Source organism: Engystomops pustulosus, chromosome 4 (genome assembly GCF_040894005.1).
Source record: "Engystomops pustulosus chromosome 4, aEngPut4.maternal, whole genome shotgun sequence".
In the NCBI taxonomy this organism is placed as follows: Eukaryota; Metazoa; Chordata; class Amphibia; order Anura; family Leptodactylidae; genus Engystomops; species Engystomops pustulosus.
The window spans coordinates 74,065,085-74,087,282 of record NC_092414.1 but is presented as its reverse complement, the minus strand read 5'-3'; the positions used below and the strand labels follow the sequence as shown (position 1 = coordinate 74,087,282).

The 22,198-nt window shown below is 40.2% G+C and overlaps 1 long non-coding RNA gene across 2 annotated transcripts in view; it reads right to left on the bottom strand.

Moving 5' to 3' along the window:
• The window catches only part of LOC140126620 (uncharacterized), a 42,080-nt gene extending 20,399 nt beyond the window's left edge, over positions 1 to 21,681 (bottom strand). The window contains exons 1-2 of one of the 2 annotated variants that reach the window (XR_011854866.1): positions 21,629 to 21,681; positions 17,816 to 17,946 (exon numbers count right to left, since the gene is read on the bottom strand). This is a non-coding gene — a long non-coding RNA (uncharacterized lncRNA). Of the gene's footprint in view, positions 1 to 17,815; positions 18,111 to 21,628 lie in introns of those variants that run through there. The other variant, XR_011854865.1, reaches the window with a different exon arrangement.
• Between the last annotated feature and the right edge of the window lie 517 nt (positions 21,682 to 22,198).

Sequence of the window (22,198 nt, the reverse complement as noted above, 5' to 3'; positions counted from 1 at the left end):
GCTAACTTCAGGCATATTTGACCAAATCATGGCATGCAGATGACACCTACTATCTGATCCCATCATATTGCATATAAGTGGACACATTTTTCCTTGGCAAGCACATTTGAAATAATGATTTCTTATTGACATAGAATGTCACTGGCTGCAGCACTGGGAACATTTTTGGATCAGATACAAATCTGGTAAGAAAATAATTTTTTTAGAGAATTTTTTTCTTTCATTGGTCAGTTTTATGGATGCTTTTTTAACTGTTAGGGTGTCTTCACACTAAACAAGTTCAGTCCATGAATTATGGACTGCACAAGGTCCTGGTTCGTGGACCAATCACTCCTGGAGACGGGACTCCGAGCACCATATTATGCACAGATTTCCTCCTTCACCAATATGCAGCTGACACTGTAATCATTGCTGTACATCAACATGGTGCTCCGTCTTGTCCCCATGATAATATGTACATTAACCAATATATCGTCATTAATCTCATTTATATGTGTTTGCTCATTATAAATTACTTTTTTCATAAATTTTTCAAATGGAGAAAAATATTGTTATAATATGATGTATTTGTTTTTTACCTGCTGTCTCAAGGAACAAGTGTCTCTGGATGAGAATAGTGTTCTTACACACCAGATAATCATCATGGAAGAACTGCTGGTAAAAATGATGAATGTGATGTGTTCTGTATGATGTCAGCCTGTATACTAACTTAGGATATTGAAGTCAAATACATGAATGATGATTATAGTTAATTATATATTCTTTTTTCAGAAAAAACATGTTATCCTGCCTATAAAAGCAACAGTATGTGCTCTACTGGTAAGATCTCTGACGTATGCATTCTCTGACATAAAGGAAAGAAGGTTCTCTTGTAACTTTGGTTTCAAATGTTACCTCCCTAGTGTTTAAAGGGAACCTGTCACCACCTTTTTCATAAAAACGGTATTGACAGATTCCCATAGAGCACTTATATCACGGGCATCCTTCTTTTATCCAAAAAAAAATTTCTCTTTATAAGTCGGTAATGTTGTTTTATTCCCTACCTGGTATCCAGGTAGAGAACCCCGCAAGTCAGACAGGGCGTACCTCCACTGCCGAGTCCAGCTCCTCCTCCCACGCCTGTGCCATTGCCTCTCTTGGCCGTCATGCGCAGTGAACTTCAGAATGAGTCTGTGTCCTCTGCCCACTCACTGCGCATGTGCGGCATCCTGTGAGGAGCTGGTAAGTGATATGCAAACTCCGTAAGTGAGCAGGATAACATGTATGACAGCCAAGAGAGGCTAGTGCGCAGGCGTTGTTATTCAGCCGGTCGGGTGGTGTAGCTGGGGAGGTGTGAGATTACTTAGGAGGTGAGGAGGAGCTGCCCGACTAGGCCATGGAGGCCACGCCCTGTCTGACTCGCTGGGTTCTCTGCCTGGATACCATATAGGGAATAAAACTACATTTTACCGACCTGTGGGGAGAGATTTTTTTTGATAAAAGAAGGGTGTCCATGTGGTATAAGGGCTCTATGGGAACCTGTCAATACAGGTTTTCATAAAAAGGGTGGTGACAGGTTCCCTTTAAAACACAATCTCAGCTGCCCAAGGGTTGTTGGGATTTTAACTAGGTTGATTAGGAATGTGAAGGGATCAATATGAGTTATTATGATAATGTTAGGTAGCAATCAAAAAGATCAGCACAGACAGGGACAGAGAGAACTGTTACTGTGATTTAAAAGCTGCATAGTTCTCTCTATTTTATATCATTATGCTAGATATGTGATCCAGTGTGATTCTATGTCTCCTACATTAAGCATATTCATACTTGTTGAGCAAAATAAGAATTGCATCTTTCTTGACAAAATTATTTTATTGCCAATCTATTCACACAATCAACTTTCAAAGCCTTGAGAAGTCCAGAAGACAAAGAGAACACGTTGCAGCAGTGGCTCCAAATCAATTTACTAATTGAACGTAAATGGGTCACTGAAATAATAGCTAGAAAAAACCCTTATTAATACAAACAGTTCAGAAATTGGTAACCCTGACACTAATAGTAAGAATCATGCACCCTATTTGTTCTGTAAATTATAGCTTACTGACATAAAACATGATATTCAGTTTTACAAAGGTAATGGTGATCCCATAATAATATTATCTATCTATTTCAGGATCGTATTGAGAAATCTGAAGATTCTGTCACAAACAGTAGTATAGGGGAAGTTCAAGGGCGTAAAAGAAATACTCGTGACCTTTTAGGTGGATTAGGTGGAATAGGGGAAGTGTTAAACCTAGTTGTCGTAGTTTGTAAATTGGTTGTTTCCCTTGAACCTGTTTTAAAGCTGGTGGGAGGATTATTGGGTGGACTTGGTGGAGTGACAAATCTAGTAGGAGGATTAACGAATGGACTACTTGGTGGTGAAGGGGGAGATTTGTTAGGTGGACTGACGGGAGGTCTCACAGGTGGACTGTTAGGAGGTGGCAATGGTGGATTGAATGTTCTTGGATTTATTGGACGTTAGAAAAGGTAAGATATTTATATTTATTCACATGCTTTATCTATCTATCTATCTATCTATCTAAAAAGAAAAGTACAGGCAGTCCCCGGGTTATGTACAAGATAGGTTCTGTAGGTTTGTTCTTAAGTTGAGTTTGCATGTAAGTCGGAACTGTATACTTTAGTATTGTAACCCCAGTCAAAATCTTTTTGTTCTCTGTGACAATTGGAATTTAAAAATGTTGGGTTCTCATAAGAACCAGGATTAACAATAAATCGTAATTGCAGAAACCTGTGATAACTGTTACAGCTGTTTATTATAGCCTAGGGCTTAAGTACAGTAAATTAACAACATCCAGAGGTCCATTTGTAACTAGGGGTCGTATGTAAGTAAGGCGTTCTTAAGTATGGGACCGCCTGTATAGTAGAAAAGTATCATTGCTCCAATGAACAGTAAAAATGTCTTACTGTTTGCATCTACAGCTTTTATACAAATGTATTCATCAATGACAATTATCCTTAAAGTCATCCTCTTTTGTCTGGATGTATATGGCAAGAGAGAGTAAGACTCCAGGATCAGACCACACAGTTTGTTTATATTATGTAACCGTGGCCACACATAGGACACATACAGCAAGATATTCTTTCATCCATTTTCTTATCTTATTATAATGCTGCTTGATTTATTATTTTATATCTACTGACACAATAATGATAACTTTTCCTAACTCTACAGTAAATATAAACTATTTTATTATCCTCTACGGTCAGGCTGATTAAAATATCTAGCCTAGAGGATTCATGTTTCTGAGAAAGCTGGAGGGCCCGCCACCATAGGATGTCATACAGCTTTCACAGATTATTGCAGTGATTTTCAACCTGTGTGCCGCGGCACACTAGTGTGCCGCGACACAAGGTTGAGTGTGCCGCGGGGGAAAGTTGCCCGAACTAGGCTGCCCCGGTGTCGAGCTGCCGCCGCGCCCCCGTATTTCTGCCCCATACTTACCTCCAAGTCCCGCGTCGGCGATCTGCCTGTCTTCTGTAGCTCCTGTACCGCGCGGCCCATGTCACGTGACTGACGCGAAAGTCACGTGACCAGAGGCGCGCGGTGCAGGAGCTACAGAAGGTGAGCGGATCGCCATTAGGAGTGACGCTACGCGGAAGAAGACATCAAGGGTAAGTATATAAGGTTATTATTTGTATAAGGAAGGTAGCAAGGGTTTTTTTTTTTTATTAGTAAAGGTAGGCTGGGGCTTTTTATTTGTTAAGGGGGGCCTCTAGGGCCTTTTAATTAGTAAAGAGGGGCCTCTAGGGCCTTTTAATTAGTAAAGGGGGGCCTCTAGGGCCTTTTAATTAGTAAAGGGGGGCCTCTAGGGCCTTTTAATTAGTAAAGGGGGGCCTCTAGGGCCTTTTAATTAGTAAAGGGGGGCCTCTAGGGCCTTTTAATTAGTAAAGGGGGGCCTCTAGGGCCTTTTAATTAGTAAAGGGGGGGCTCTAGGGCCTTTTAATTAGTAAAGGGGGGCTCTAGGGCCTTTTAAATAGTAAATGGAGGCCTCTAGGGCCTATTAATTAGTAAAGGGAGGCCGCTACGGGCTCTTAATTTGTAAAGGGAGGCCGCTACGGGCTCTTAATTTGTAAAGGGAGGCCGCTACGGGCTCTTAATTTGTAAAGGGAGGCCGCTACGGGCTCTTAATTTGTAATGGGAGACCGCTAGGGCCTTTTTATTAGTAAAGGGAGGCTGCTAGGGGCTCTTGATTAGTAAAGGGAGGCCGCCAGGGGCTTTTTATTAGTAAAGGGAGGCCGCCAGGGGCTTTTTATTAGTAAAGGGAGGCCGCCAGGGGCTTTTTATTAGTAAAGGGAGGCAGCTAGGGGCTTTTTATTAGTAAAGGGAGGCCGCCAGGGGCTTTTTATTAGTAAAGGGAGGCAGCTAGGGCCTTTTTATTAGTAAAGGGAGGCTGCTAGGGCCTTTTTATTAGTAAAGGGAGGCTGCTAGGGCCTTTTTATTAGTAAAGGGAGGCAGCTAGGGCCTTTTTATTAGTAAAGGGAGGCAGCTAGGGCCTTTTTATTAGTAAAGGGAGGCAGCTTGGGGCTTTTTATTAGTAAAGGGAGGCCGCCAGGGGCTTTTTATTAGTAAAGGGAGGCCGCCAGGGGCTTTTTATTAGTAAAGGGAGGCCGCCAGGGGCTTTTTATTAGTAAAGGGAGGCCGCCAGGGGCTTTTTATTAGTAAAGGGAGGCAGCTAGGGCCTTTTTATTAGTAAAGGGAGGCAGCTAGGGCCTTTTTATTAGTAAAGGGAGGCAGCTAGGGCCTTTTTATTAGTAAAGGGAGGCAGCTAGGGCCTTTTTATTAGTAAAGGGAGGCAGCTAGGGGCTTTTTATTAGTAAAGGGAGGCAGCTAGGGCCTTTTTATTAGTAAAGGGAGGCCGCCAGGGGCTTTTTATTAGTAAAGGGAGGCCGCCAGGGGCTTTTTATTAGTAAAGGGAGGCCGCCAGGGGCTTTTTATTAGTAAAGGGAGGCCGCTAGGGGCTTTTTATTAGTAAAGGGAGGCAGCTAGGGGCTTTTTATTAGTAAAGGGAGGCCGCCAGGGGCTTTTTATTAGTAAAGGGAGGCCGCCAGGGGCTTTTTATTAGTAAAGGGAGGCCGCCAGGGGCTTTTTATTAGTAAAGGGAGGCCGCCAGGGGCTTTTTATTAGTAAAGGGAGGCCGCCAGGGGCTTTTTATTAGTAAAGGGAGGCCGCCAGGGGCTTTTTATTAGTAAAGGGAGGCCGCCAGGGGCTTTTTATTAGTAAAGGGAGGCCGCCAGGGGCTTTTTATTAGTAAAGGGAGGCCGCCAGGGGCTTTTTATTAGTAAAGGGAGGCCGCCAGGGCCTTTTTATTAGTAAAGGGAGGCCGCTAGGGGCTTTTTATTAGTAAAGGGAGGCAGCTAGGGGCTTTTTATTAGTAAAGGGAGGCAGCTAGGGCCTTTTTATTAGTAAAGGGAGGCAGCTAGGGCCTTTTTATTAGTAAAGGGAGGCCGCCAGGGGCTTTTTATTAGTAAAGGGAGGCATCTAGGGGCTTTTTATTAGTAAAGGGAGGCAGCCAGGGGCTTTTTATTAGTAAAGGGAGGCAGCCAGGGGCTTTTTATTAGTAAAGGGAGGCAGCCAGGGGCTTTTTATTAGTAAAGGGAGGCAGCTAGGGCCTTTTTATTAGTAAAGGGAGGCAGCTAGGGCCTTTTTATTAGTAAAGGGAGGCCTTTTATGACTGTTTTAGTGTCATTTTGTGCTATTTTGGTTGGTGGTGTGCCCCAGGATTTTCTAAGTATAAAAAGTGTGCCGCGGCTCAAAAAAGGTTGAAAATCACTGGATTATTGAATGTCAAGTGTCAATAAATACTGATCTCAACCATAAGTAATTGCTGTCAGTGATTGATAGTGTTTTTTTTATTTTCAATACAGGAAGAAAACAACTCAAATCTGAAACAACTGGGACCAAACATTTTTGTCTTGAACTTACAATTGCCTACTGCTTGGTGTGCACGAAAAATTAAATGAAATCAAATTGGTCTTTTTGGTTGTACTGAGAACAATTAACCGATTTCGTTTTGGAAAACATATATCTATGTATATGGATTTATAACTACTTATATATGTTGTATATGTTATATGATGTAAAATTGTAAATTCACGGAAAAATACATGGTTTAAAGGCTATGTTCATGTTTACCACCAATTATGTTTATTGCATATGAAATAAACAGCAGACACTTTTGCTTATCATGTTCCATAAATCCATGTGACCTGAGGCCAATAATTAGCCTCAGGCCAATAATTGACTACAATGATAATGTGGGTGTACAATCATATTGGCTGCACACCACTAAAACAAAAGTGGCCAATAGGGACCAACCAGTGCGGAGATGTGGAAACAATGAGGGCTAAAATGGGTTAGTTTTTTTAACTTGAAAACTTTTGTGTTAGTTGGGCATCTTTTCTATCCCGAACATCATATGAATCTGTCGCCATAAGTTACTTACCTGAACTAATTGGACAAAAGAAAAATGCAATCTCTAGCAGTATTCCAAAAGTGGAAATGATAGTTATTCAATAGTAAAAAAATTTAAAACAGTGGGGCAGATTTATAGTTGTAAGTATAGTTTATAGTTATTGTTAGACTAGACAGTCTTCTTCTGCACCAGATTCATAGAAGTGTCTGGTGCTGGGTCATAAATCTGGTGCTGTATATGGCTACAATCACACTGACGTTTACCCTCTGTCCCATATCACACGTCGGCGCACAGGAGAGGAGGAGGGGGTGAGCACTGCTTGCCCCCGCCCATTTCCATAGATAGACATGGCGCATGGTACCGTAATACGGGTACCGCTCCGTGCGCCCATTGCCGACCTATGGGGGATGTATAACAGTTGTGTGAATGTAGCCTAAGATTGTCTAGTCGTACTCTGCACCTCCTATTAGTTGGCTTACCTTAAGCCAGAAAATTAGGACAATATTCTGTCATATCAGCAGTATTTTTGGCGCACAAACATTTTTTGGCTACTCGTAGGGGATCAGGAAAACTGTCTAAACCCTTTATAAATGTGGTGCAGAGAGTTTTTTATGACAGAATTCTGTTGTAGAAAGATTAATAAATCTCCCCCAATTTGTGATGTCAAATATTTTCACGGTTGATCTAGTGTAATATGTTACATCAAATATATGCATATAGTGAAGCTTAGCACATATATCTGCTAATTTTTATGCATATCAAACTATGTATAAAAATCTGCTTCAATCTTATATCTATCTCTACATCAGGGATCCCTTTATTGAGATGGTTATTTAAAGGAAATCTACCAAAAGAATCAATGCAGGACACTCTATGCAGGAGCATTTCCCCTCTCCCACTGTGTGTGATTATATCAGGCAGAGGGAGCAGAGAGAGATACACTCTAACAGCCTGTGAAACTACAGCAGGGTGTGGCTCTGGTAACACTCCCAGGAGCCATTCAGACACATAGGGGCAGATTTACTTACCCGGTCCATTCGCGTTCCAGCGGCGGCTTCTCCGACGAGCGTTCGGGTCTTCCGGTGATTCATGAAGGTCCTGCGCCGATGTCCACCAGGTGTCGCTGCTGCGCCGAGGTCCGCCGAGTTGCATCAGAGTTCACTGATCTCTTCCTGGTGCATGTAAGTATGGCGTGTGCCACCAATTATTTTTTTTAAATGCGGCGGTTTTTCTGAATCCGTCGGGTTTTCGTTTGGCCACGCCCCCCGATTTCCGTTGCGTGCATGCCAGCGCCGATGCGCCACAATCCAATTGCGTGCGCCAAAATCCCAGGCCAATTCAGGGAAAATCGGCGCAAATCGGAAAAATTCGGGTAACACGTGGGGAAAACGCGAATCGGGCCCTTAGTAAATGACCCCCATAATTTTAAAGTTGATTTTCGCAGGTGGGGGACATGAATAATAAATATAAGAAAATTACCAAAGTCACGGTGCCAGGATCCTTGAGTAAGTGTCCTGGCTTATCATGCTTGCTTTTGATGGTAGATTTCCTTTAAAATAACCAAAAACCTATGCAGAATCTTACATGACATGTATAAGAAGCATGTATTATTTCTAGACAAACTGACATTTATTTTTTGCATGGACTAAGTTACACATTATGCTGTACTTAAATCCAGGTTTTGGTACTGTTTATAGGCAAAAATTGCCAAGAATGCAAAAAATGGAAGCAGTTTTTCTGTGTATGGGTTATAGTAAAAGTCTCCACTGGTTAAGCAATGGCACTTACATCTAAACTGAACAGACTGTCGTGTGTCTGGGTAGATCGATGTCTTGTGGGAAAACTACTGCGATTCAGCGTAGTACAACGTGTGCTTTCATGTGACAGAAATCGGGGGGGGGGGGGGGGGCGTGCAGTCGGACGATCCGACAGATTCGTACTAAGCACAGGATTTAATTTTCAAATTGTATCGCAAGATCAAGCACTTACATGCACCACAAAGAAGAAGGTGAACGCCGGTGGACCTGAACGGGGAAGCGACACATGCACAATATCGGGCACACGATCTTACTGAATCGCAGCACAGTGCATGATCATGGGACACTTTCTGTGAACTCCTCCGGACAGGTAAATAAATTTGCCCCACGGAGTGTTAGTGGTGTATAAATGGTGATCCTACGTCTTTGTATTCAGTCACTCCTCCCTGTGAGTCACTCCTCCCTATTTCTAGAAAAAAACTTTTTTTTTTGCACGGACTGTGTGGAGGCATATTTACGCAAAAAGGAGAAGGTATGTCAGTTTTTAGTTTTGCAATATTTTTATTGTGTTTTTGAAATATAACAGACAGGAAAAAGAAGAAGAAAGGTTCACTCGGAGGGGGAACCTATTAATAACTATATTCTAGATTGGTAAGCCAAGCAAGGTTGCCATGTCTGAGTGAACAGTTCCACTTTACCACTTACCATAGAGTAAAGGCGGTCATTTACCATAATCCACATTGATTTAAAATGAATAAAGTTGGAAACTGAAGTTTTTTCCAAGTGGCAATTTTGGCAGCATGGTGGCTGAGTGGGTAGCACTTCTGCCTCGCAGCGCTGGGGTCCAGGGTTCGAATCCCACCCAGGTCAACATCTGCAAAGAGTTTGTATGTTCTCTCCGTGTTTGCATGGGGGTCCTCTGGTTTCCTCACACACTTCAAAACATACTGTTAGGTTGATTAGATTGTGAACCAATTGGACATGCTTTGTGCAGCGTTGCGTAATCTGTAGGCACTATATAAATAAAGAATTATTATTAATGGCAATCTTGGCTGCCAGAAAGAAAAAGGATAAAACACCTGAATAAAGTGGGGGATGATGTATTTGGGTGAATCTATAAATCTTTATCCAACCATCTATAAATCTTCATCCAACCCTGGCGTAAATCAGTTTTTTTCCAGCAGACGAGCTGCAGGGGTATGGACCGTGCACAATTTAAAACAGTTCTTGAGACGGTCCCATAAGGCTAGCAAAGAAGAAAGGATTGGGCACAAGATGGATGGTCTGTCCTTAGGTCTCAACCACATTAAAACACCAAAGGGAAACGAAGGGCATGCAGCTTCTTTAATCGCTACACAGCAGTGGAGTGCAGTCCTTTCAAGGAGAGTGGGGCCAACCAAGAGGCATAATAATATTGTCACATGTGCCCCTGCACTGGCTGGCTTTAAATTCTGTTAAATATCCAGTGCCTTCCTGTGTCCCCTGGCTGATCTTTGTGCCTCATAACCTTAGAGAAAGCTTGTTTCTGATGCCCTGAAATAGAATACAGAACCTCAACCCAGGAAAAGCCGATTGCATGAAAAACTCTCCAGAGATAAGACCACTGAATGCTATCAAATGCCTTGGCAGTATCATGTGCCAAGACTCCTCTTTGACTGCCATTATCACCCAGAATCTGTAGGCTACGGAGTAATCTCCTAAGATTATTGGACGTCGATTTCCAGGGCATGAAGCCCGTCTTCCAAACTTTTGAAGTGGCCACTCCTCAATAAAAGATGTACGGTCTGGGCCCTCCTACTCAGGTATCCCAGGCAGCGGCACATTATTTCTATACGCCCTGTTTTCTAGATCCTCAGTTTTATCCCAAAGAGCGCTAACCTCATCCTGTGCACACTTGGAAGCTTTCTTTATCTTAGTAGTGCGCTCAGCTATCTTATGCACATCATAACACGCTTGATGCCATACTGCTTAATGGAGTAGGCTTGCATGTTCGTTTCAGCATCCAGACCCCTGGAGTTCACACTGGACTATATGAACTTGGAAAAAATCACACAAAAAAATCTCACAATGCTTGATGAAACTGCTGTCTGTCTAAGCTTTGTTTGGTATAAAGATATAAAGAAAAGCAATTGATTTAATAGGTCCATGTGCTGAGTGTTCATTTTTACATATGGAGTTACATTTAGGGTATGGAGACCCGAAGTAACGTGGAGTGGGGCTGCCAAGTTTGTTCTTTATTGTTAGCCTGACAGATCTTCTCTTATACCACCCACCTGCTGTGTGAGAGAGCTAATGACAGTATTACAGCAAGCAATAGCCTTTAGGACATCCTCAATGGTAGGTTCATCAGCAGGTGAGGAAGCCCTGGAGGACCTAGGTGTCGGAGCAGCCGGTAGTTCACCAACCTCCATAGTATCTGAGAGCTCATCCTCTACTTGTGTATCTGGCAGGCCACTGCCATGTATCTTCAGGATGGTTCAATCGGCTGCAGGTTTGGCAGCATGCTGGGTCCCAAGGAAGGATTGGTAGCGTGCTGGGTTCTAAGGCATGCTTGGCAGGATAATAAACATTGAACAAGCAAATCAGGATGCAAAAAAGGGAAAGCAGTCCCAGGGCAGGATACATGGTTCCAAAACTGGCAGGAAAGCAGGGCTTCAGCTCTGTAGGGATAGCAAGAAAAGTTCCCCCAGCATCATGTACACAGTCAGGCCACTGAGTCAGGTAACCAGTTGGTATAATCCACCCTGAGACACCCATGAGGCAGGATTATAGGCAGCCCTTGGAAATGTGCACTGCAGCTGAAACAGCTCTGAGCCTAAAAAAGAAACGCCCAGCATTCCAGAGATATGTTCGGATTTACCCTGAACAAATGGGCCAAGGGTTCAATAGCCAGAACAAATTACTCTGGGGATAAAGGGCATCCTTGCTGAGTACCTCTAGACACTCATAGGAAGTGTGAATGAAAACCCGCTACATTAACTTTAGGTGATGAAATAAATTCCAGGTAAAATAGTAATTTTCTCCCAAAACCCCACTTGTCAAAAATGAAAAAAAAAAAAAAAAATCCCAATTAAGGGAGTTAAAAGCCTTATCTAGATCAAGGGATAAACAGAAGGCCTAAGAAATTTTTTCCTCCCACAACCTATTGAGCTTTAGAAGTCAATTAATTTGTGGGTGTAAATTTGTATAAACCCTCACCAAAATATGGTATAAATATGTACAGTGTCAATTCATCACCATTTTCTATGTTCACAGGGTGCATGTACTTTTGCAAAGTGTCTTGGGCAGATTTGTTCGCTTTCTGTCTTCAGCTGACTGGCTGGAGGGTGACTCACTTCAAACGGTCTTATCTCCTGAACCCTGGCACCTGGAAACACAGATACCTGGTGTCAATTTAAAGTACAGAATCCCCCTTTAATAAAATGTGTTTCTATGTGAAACAGAACCCAAGATATTCACTGTTAAAGTTACAGCCGGGAATCAAGTTCGGTATTTAAAAATCACATTTTTTACTGTAGCCCGATTTTCCAGCTTGCTTCTAGCTACATCACACAATACACATATTACCTGTCTATACATTCATAATAACCATCTATATTACATTCAGCAACACAATATCCAGGTATCATTGATAACAGATACCACAACTTACACCTCTACAGCACATTCCATTAATATCCACATATAACACACCCAAACCCACACATACCAAAAAATTATATATACTGCTTAAAATAACACATCCTAGATCTGAATGAATGAAATATTTTCATTGAATACTTCTGTACAAAGTTGAATGTGCTGACAACAAAATCACAAAAAAAATCATCAATGGAAATCAAATTTATTAACCAATGGAGGCCTGGATTTGGAGTCACCCACAAAATTAAAATGGGAAAACGCACTACAGGCTGGTCCAACTTTGATTTCTGTAAAAGAAGACAAAATGAGGCTCAGTATTGTGTGTGGCCTCCACATGCCTGTACGACCTCCCTATAATGCCTCGGCAACCCAGGTTGTGCAGCTCATCCAGGATGGCACATCAATGTGGGCTGTGGCAATAAGGTTTGCTGTGTCTGTTTGGTAGTGGCCAGAGGCTGGAAGCGCTACTAGGAGACAGGCTAGTACATCGGGAGACCTGAAGGGGGCCATAGGAGGGCAACAACCGCGAAGCAGGACCGCTACCTCCGCATTTGTGCAAGGAAGAATAGGAGGAGCACTACCAAAACCCTGCAAAATGACCTCCAGCAGGCCACAAATGCACACAAACGGTTAGAATCCAACTCCATGAGGATGGTATGAGGGCCCAACATCCACAGATCTGGGTTATGCTCACAGCCAAGATCTGTATAGGACACTTGGTAATTGCCAAAGAAGCACCGGGATTGGCTAATACACCGCTGGTGCCCTGTGCTCTTTACAGATGAAAGCAGGTTCACACTGAGCACATGTGACAGACGTGACAGACTCCAAACATGCCATGGAAAGTGATCTGCCGCCTGCAACATCCTTTAGCATGACTGGTTTGACAGTGATCAGTAATGGTGTGGGGAGGCATTTCTTTGGAGGGCCGCACAGACCCCCATGTGCTCACCAGAACTAGCCTAAATGCTATTAGGTTCCTGAGGTAAGATCCTCAAACCCCTTGTGAGACCATATTCTGGCGTGGTTGGGTTTCTTCTAATGCACAACCATGCTATACCTGATGTGACTGGAGTGTGTCAGCATATTGTGTTTTTCATGTGATATACATCACTCCACTTGGGTGTAGGGTGCTCAGGTAGGGTACCACCCCAATCTTTGCCATATAACAAATTACCTGGCACTTCAAGGTTTGTAGAGATAGATATCTATCTATAGAAAACTTGGAGTGCCAGGTTATTGTTTATATTGCGTTTTTCCTCTTTAATTTTGTGAAGGACTCCAAATCCAGGCCTCCATCGGTGAAAAAATTTGATTTTCATTGATGTTTTTTTGTGATTTTATTGTCAGCATGCTCAACTTTGTACAGAAGTATTCAATGAGAAGATTTAATTCATTCAGATCTATGATGTGTCATTCCCTTTGAGTGTTCCCTTTATTTTTTTGAGCAGTGTACATCAGTGATTTTCAACCATTGTGCCGTGGCACATGGTCAGGTGTGCCACGGGGAAAGTTCCCCAAACTATGGTGCCCCCTGTGTTTTGTTTCCCGGCAAAGCGCAGCAATGTGCAGTCACGGCTTCTTACAATGTAGGAGACGTGTACAATAACACATGCGCAAGCTTTGAACCTTGCGCGACAAAATGACGTCACCGAGGCCGGCGCATCATCCTGAGAGCGGAGAGACTCTTGCATTTGCCCACCGCCAAGGTAATGCCCACCAATAATGCTGACTATATGAGCTTTTGCCTGAGTATATGAACTGTTGGCAGAATACTCAGCATATGAGCTGTTACTTTTAGTACTCCAGCAGTATACTGCATATAACAATGAGAAATGTAAAACGAGAAATACTACTATAGTCATGAGGCTGGAGTACTACAAGTACCAGCTCATATGCTGAGTATATGAGCTGGCACTTGTACTCTGGCCTCATGGCCATAGTACTTCTCATTGTACCCCTTTATTTTTCAGTATATGAGCCACATAATAATCAGCACCATATACTAAAAACAGGGAGAAACTGAGAACTGTTGAGGAAGAGCTTCGTGTGCGTCGAGTGAGTAAAATAAATTTAGAATCTATATTATAAACTATATGTATAATATGACTGTTTTAGTGTCATTTTGTGCTATTTTGGTTGGTGGTGTGCCCCAGGATTTTCTAAGTATAAAAAGTGTGCCGCGGCTCAAAAAAGGTTGAAAATCACTGGCGTACATGATCACATGAGTAGCCTTTTATCAGGCACAGTGGATATATTTATACTATTTGGGGTCCCTGGAACTCTTAAATTTCATGTGACCATTTGAACACCTGCAGATTCTTTATACTGGTTGATGTTCTCTTAACCTGATGGAAGTGACTTCATTCCCTGGTTTTCACCCATTACTTCTCTACACGCACCCCCTTCCCAACATCCTCTCATCCCTATGTGTCTTGTCTTCTATATTTATCTGTTTATATTTGTTTGGTTTTTTGTATGACGTTTTATTATATGGTTCTGATACTTACTACCTTTTCAACACATTTTCATCTGGTATTCCCCCCGAATTCATCTCTCCCATTTGTTTTGTTATATATGTGAATTGTTGTTTGTTTAAGGCCTACACCTCGGGCTCAGGTTCATTGCACATTTCACTACAAAAGTGCCCAATAAATAATTTCATTTGCCATTGAAACAATAGAATTTTGTTGAAAACTAAGTGTCGTCAAACTTGATGGAAATTATTATGTCTTTATATGCTTAGTACGCCAGAAACCACAAGGACCTCTAGTTTCTTTAGTGTCCAAATAGCCATTACAGATTTCCTTTAAAGCCAGCTTGGATTACAATTTTCTGTATAATTTCCCACCACATAGGCATATTTATCATGTTTAATCTTTGCTTACTTTATGTATATTTCACATGTTCTAATTGGCCAGGTGAAGTGTAAGATTACATTTCATATATTGACTTGAGAATATCAGTAAATATTCATGTAGCATCCTTTAATCACCCCAACAAGGAAAAGTAGTCTCATGATTATCATATTTCCCCTTCTTTTGTTGTACATTGATATCAGACTTTCTTCTTCGTGATGCAAGTGTGTTTAGTATTAAGTGTTGTCGTAATCTAGAAGATAGTATAAATTGGCCAGATATCCAGCGTCTCTATACAGTTCATTGTGAATGCACTTTGCATGTAGAATGGAAATGAGGACTTTAGCTGTACTCTTGGTGATTTCAGTCCTGTCCTTCATTGGTAAGTACCAAATATGAACACTTTATAAAGCTGAATTGATATTTTATCTACATAAAATGTTTTTTAAATATGTAACAATACTTATCATAGGCTGTATATGTATAGTAAATCTAGGGGCTGCAATCATAATTCTGCAAGCTTTACAGAAACTCCCAGCACCAGCCTTGCTGACATCATGACTTCACAAAACCGACTGCTGACTTTACAAAACGTATTTTAGTGATTACATTATAAGATATGTTTTAAACTGATAGCAAAACTACAAGGACTACAACTACAAAACTACAAGCAGCTCTGGAGACTCATTTAGTCATAGCTTTGTGTATTAGTAGTGACAGGACAGTGACATATAGAATCATATACTCAGGTGTACCTGAAGCACCTAAAAGTTCTCACTTTGCCCTGCTATGAGGCTCAACATCACTTCCCTCTGCTTTATGTATCCAAAGTCTGCTACAGCTTTTATTCAGAGCAGAGGGTTGGTGCCTAGGAACACTGCAATGTAACACTATGTGAACACAATTACAGGTACAATCCTGGAATACAAATGTATTTGTTGCTGTCCTGCTGCTATTAACAGCTACACATCAACAACTGCTGCTAGCTGCAACACAACATCCAAAGTTGACAAACCTCTTGAAATAATGACATAGTTCATCTGCTGGGGCAGTGTGGCTTATCCTGGGTCTTATCAGTGGGTCCTATGATTTTGTGCCAGCCAGACCGAAATTTTTGCAAGAAAAAATGTACATTGTTCCCTGTCGATCTGACACTCTAGGCTAGAAAATGAAAACTTTCTTTAGATTTTTTCCACTCTAATTGCAATTTAGATACATTTGTGTATTCTATATAATTCACAACCATTATTGTTTACAGTCAATGCAAAATCATTTATAATTCATAAATAATGACCCTCATTTATGTGTTCTAGAGCCCGTTGCATCAAATTGCATAAAAGGTGGTAAAGACAGCATCAATGAGGGCTCTGCAGAAAGCTATGGTAAGTATCCACCTTTTTCATATGATGCTGACAATTAATTGCATGAATAAATTAACAGAAACACCTCCTTTTTATGTGTTTTTATGCTTGTGTTTAGGCAGAAAATAGTAAAGCAATTGATGGTGTGATAGAATTCCTGTGTTCTTATATGAAGTTCAAGGTAAATATAATATTCAACATTATTTTTATTGATATTAGCGCTTTTATGGTGTTAAAGAGGTTGTTTGTCACTGGAATTATAATAATAATATCACTTGGGTATGCTGCAGCAGTCCTTTCATTTTTGATAATGCCAGACGCTGATCCAATCATAATATGGTTTTTATTTCTCATTAATTAATACAGGTGATAATAGTAAACCATGTTATATATTTGATTGTGAAATGCAGCTTCTCTGTGCCTTTTTCTGCTCATTCTCCTGTAGTGAGCAGAGTATCTGAAAACATTAAGAGACAGCTTGGACAGTTAAGAAGGCTGATGATTAAAGGAAACCTACGATGAGGAATCTGCCATCAGAAGTAGATCTGATGGTAGATTCCTTCTGTCTACCTTTGCCCTTATCTGTAATTTAAAGAACATCTAATTAAAAACAGTATGCAAATGAACCTGAGGGGCTCCAGGTTACCATTAACACATATGGAACCTGGAGCCTCTCAGGCTCATTTGCATACAGTCTTGGTGGTAGATACCCTTTAATATTCTTGGCACCTAACCAAACTTGTTAAAAACTTTATTGCAGTAATATGTAAATTAACTGCAGCCGTTACTGGGCCGTGTACTAGCCTGGCTGGGCACTGGGGGCTAAGGCTACTCCACGCCCCAATAGCCTCTGCAGTTCATTTACATATTACTAAAATAACGTTTTTAACAAGTTGGGTAAATTTCCAGGATTATTATAGATTATTACAGATTAGGGCAGAATCTCTATTTCTGATGGTAGATTCCTCATGGTCAGTTTCCTTTAACTCTAACAATATCTAGAGCATATTTCACTTGAAGAATCAGCTTTTAGACAGTCTAGTGCCGGTGTCTATTAAGAGTAAAGACACTTTATCAGGTTCAGTGTTATTCACTATTATCATCTGCAGTATAGATTTATGGAATTAAAAAAAAAAGTTTATTTATGCTGTAAGGTAACAAAATATTTTAATTTGGTTGCCCATTATGCAAATACATCTTCATACACCTAATATATGTGATACATTCTTTTAATTAGAATACGACTAACAAAGAAGAGTTCAGCAAAGCAATTGAAACTCTTGTGGTAAGTTATATAGTTGCTATCCCCATAATCTCATATGCATATTGCACAGTGCTAACCTTAGTGACACTTGGGCGTAGTTCAGATTTCACCTGATCATGTCATGCAGAAGACAACCCCATATCATTTAATCATGCTGAGTATATACTGAGTAAAAGGGGCAGACACTAGGATTATGCATTTGAAGTTATATTTTCTTTATGAAATAGGATGTCACTGGTTGCAGCACTGGAGACCTTTTTGGATCAGATATAAATCTGGTAAGATATACATTACGTTTGTAATTTTTAGAGAAATACTTAGTTCCCTTGTCATTATTTTGGATGCAACTTTAAGCGTAAATTTTAGACTTTATGCAAAAAGTCTGCTAAAATTTATACATTTTATAAGTCATATGAATGTGGAGTAATATACAGTACCTATTGTAATAACTGGATTCCTTAAGAAACCTTGAGATTACCTTTCCAACATCACCACAATTTTTATTTCTATGTGTTCCTATAACTTTTGCTTCTCGAAATGTTGTCCTCAGGAACAAGCGTCTCTGATGGGGAAAGTGTTCTTGCACACCAGATAATCATCATGGAAGAACTGCTGGTAAAAATATATTTATATGATGTGTTCTGTATAATGTCAGCCGGTATATTAACATAGGTTATTGAGGTCATATACATAAATGAAAATAATAGTGAATTATATATTCTTTTTACAGAAAATTCATGTTATCCTGCCCATAACAACAACTGTATGTGCTCTACTGGTAAGATCTCTCACAACTGCATTCTCTGATATAAAGCTTTTTTTCTTTATTATTTAAAATGATTTTAATGTGAATAACTTTGCTTTCACCTCCCTAGTGATTGGAGTGAACTGTCCTAGGATCGTTGAAAGGTTAAATAGGTTGTCTAGGTGTGCCAGGGGGTCAGAAGGAACGATTATGATGATAACTAGCAATCATAAAGATTGGCACAGACAGGGACAGATTTAAAGGAAAACAACTATTTGAAAAAAAAACTAGAAATACTCACCTCCGCTCCTCTTAATGTTGATCCCGGTGCTGTTAATCATCTAGAAAAGAAACTTATAATAAGCAGCACAGAGAGTGGGGGACAAGATGTCCGTCGCTCCAGGCTGCTAATTATGCACACCCTTGCCACCTTCCTTTCACATTTCTGGTCTATTATCTATTGACTAATTATAACATATCTTGTATAGCCAACATTTTTAGAGACAGGCTTTATTCAGCTAACTTTCCTAGCTTGTGAGGTCCGGGAGACATGGTATGGTATATATGTAACATCAATGGTTTCAACCTCATTTACTGATGGAAAGTGAATGTGTCCATGAAAATACTAGACTACATTTAAATAAAAAAAAGAAAATCATGGTTATATTTTTTTTTGTAAAGACAAAACCTTCCGCATTAGAAGATCACACATTATTTATTCACACAATTTAGTATAAACTATACCAACCTCACACCAGCCTATTACATTTCCTGTAGACTTTAGCTTATGACAAAGCTGATAAAACAAGATGTACAGTTTTACAAAGGTAATGGTAAATTTATTGCTTTGATTCATACTCATACTAAATCAGTGATTTATGTCATCCGTGAATGCTGTTCCTACAATAATATTATCTATCTATTTCAGGATCGTATTGAGAAATCTGAAGATTTTGTCACACACAGTAGTGCAGGGGAAGTTCAAGGGCGTAAACGAAATACTCGCGACCTTTTAAATCTTGTAGGTGGACTAACAGGGAGTCTTGATGGAATAGGGGCACTGTTAAACCTCCTTGGTGTAGTTGGTAAATTGGTGAAGTTGCTGGAACCCGTTTTAAATCTGGTGGGGGGATTATTAGATGGACTTAATGGAGTGACAAATCTAGTTGGAGGATTAGGAAATGGAGTTACAGGACTTCTTGGTGGTTTAACAGGAGGACTACTTGGAGTTGGTGGAAAAGAGGCAGATCTGTTAGGAAACTTACTAGGGGGAGTAGGAGGCACCATTGGTGGACTAACAGGTGCACTTGGTGGACTTACTGGAGGTCTCACCGGTGGACTTCTAGGAGGTGGCAATGGAGGATCTAATGTACTTGGATTACTTGGACGTTAGAACAGGTAAGGTTTGTTCACATACTCTATCATATAGTTATTTATCTGTAGTCTATCTGAAAAGTATAGTTTAATATACGCATGATTGTGCCAATGAACATTAAAAATGTCCTATTGTGTTTACAGTTTTTATACAAATACTAGCTCTTCTACCCGGCTAGCTATAACAAAATAGGAAGGGTTATTAAAAAATATGTTGCACATAAAATTCATAAAGACAGGTATTTGCTTTGCTCTTGAATCCACCATTCTTGTAGCAGGGCTGTTTTTCTGGGAGGGGATGATATAGTGATTGGGGTCATCACAAGGCTGCCCTGGAGTGGTATGATAAGTATTCCGCGTTTTGTCCCCACGTTAGCCTTTCCCTCCAAGGTTATTGTAGGAATGTGTCTCCTGCCAGGGGAGGAGTGTTACTGTATACATCATCATACAGAGGGTGCTTTCTTTGTGTCTGCAACCATAGGTGCTGATAGCTCTGCCAGCCTCCCACTTCTCTGCCTATGTGCCAGTCCACACTGAAGTTCTGGTATACTATTCATAAATTACTAAGCTTGGAATAAACAGTCATTTTCTTATCTCTCAGAGAAAGGGAGTGTGGAAGAGAATTCAATAAGTATTTGCCGATATGACATTGCAGCTCTGGATGCGAATGTAGTATCAAAGGTGATATAACAGCAGATTGATACTCCAGTCACATGTACATGTTCTGAATGTGACTTGAGTATCAGTGATGAAATAATGGCAAGAATAAGACTGCAGATCTAGATTTTAGTGGTATATGACATGATCTAATGCCTTTACAATAACGTTGGCTAAGCGTCGAAACTGAAATCATATTAACTTACTGTAGTTGCCTATAGCAACCAGCCAGAGATCAGGGCTCATATTAATACCTTGTAACATAATAGATGCTAAACTGTGACTGGTTGCTATTAAGGTTAGCTAGATATTAATATGCATCAATGATAATTATCCTTAAAGCCATCCTTCTATCTGTTCCTAGCATCATAATAATAATGAGGATGGAAATAAGAGAGCAACACTGCTCATGTTTACTTGTTTTCTGTAACCATGGAGAAACATATGTTTTTATAGGGCATATTGAGTAAGATTTTCTTTAACAAAACTAGTTTAAAGGACATCTACCACTAGGATCAGGGATTGTAAAACAATCACACTGACATACTAGTGTGTACCCTCTCTGGCAGGATCTGCTCTTCTTTTAGCTTCTTATACCTTGGTTCTTACAAAAATGGAGCCTGGAGCCCCTGAGGCTTATTGGTGTAATTTTAAAGATTTTTTCTCTTTAGGGAAGGGCATAGGAAGCTTAAAGAAGAGTAGATACTGCCAGAGAGGGCACACACTATGTGGTAGATTTACTTGGTGGTAGATTTACTTTAATGCTGCTTAATTTACTACTTTATAGATATTGATAATAAATATAAACTTTTTTTATTATCCTCTAATGAAAGGCTGATAAATATCGAAGCTGTTTCATGTTTCCGGGAAAGCTGGATTACCCACAAGAAATATAGCTAATATTATATAAACCCCATAGAATGTGTTAAGCTTCTACAGATTATTTAATGTCAAGTGTCCATAAATACAGATCTCAAGCATAAGTAATTGCTGTCAGTAATTCATATACATTTTTATGTTTTCAATACAGGAAAGAAATAGTGAATCTGGGAAAATTGGGGCCGAACATTTTCATTTGGAACTTGAAATTACCTGTTGCTTTGTCTGCCCGCTAAATTAAATCAAAATTAACTTCATCTTTTTTGTTGTATTGATGATAACCATAAGCAAAATCTATACATATAATCTAATATATATACTCGTATATGGCTTTGTAACTGATAATATATGTTGCTAAAAGATGTCAAATTGTATATTCATGGCAAATATACATGGTTTAAAGGCTATGTTCATGTTTCCCTCCTATTATGTTTATTGCATCTGAAATAAAAATAAATAAACATCGTTTGAAAAGGCTCCTGCGTTTGTGACCTAAAGCTTTGCCTGTGGATTCATGGATTAAAGCACCTTGGCATACCTACATAATATAAGATACATATAAATTACCATATATACTTGAGTATAAGCTGAGTTTTTCAGCACAAAAAATGTCAAGAAAATCAACAGTGTACTCACCTTCTGACAACCGAGCAGGTCCTTTTCAAACACAGCTCTTTACATGGAATAATAAAAAAGTTACAGATTTTTGAAGGCGGGGAGTGAAAAATGAAAAAACGAAAAAGGGCCACGTCCTTAGGGGGTTAATCTGTCTACACCAGAATACTGGAGTAATTTGCACCTGAAATGCCATGTGCCACATTTAAACAGTTGTCTGAAAAGAGGTGTGTCTTCAGTTAAAAGGGGTGTGGCGTCAAAAGAAATAACCAGTGCACCAGAAAATGAAAGATTGTGGATTAGCAAACAAGACCAACTAATAGGAAAGGCAAAGTAGGACTCACCAGTTTTATACCACACCAGCTAATCATCCCGTACCACACACGGGGATTAATCTGGTGCAGCAGAGATCTGTCTACTCTGCACTGGTCTAAAATCAGACACATTAATACATCTCCCCTAGTGTGTTTACATATGTAATGGCTGGTAGTTACTACATGTCCCACAAGCATCCTGTTTTAACCCCTTAAGGACGCAGCCATTTTGTAGCTTAAGGCTCAGCCCGATTTTTTGGATTCTGACCTGCGTCTC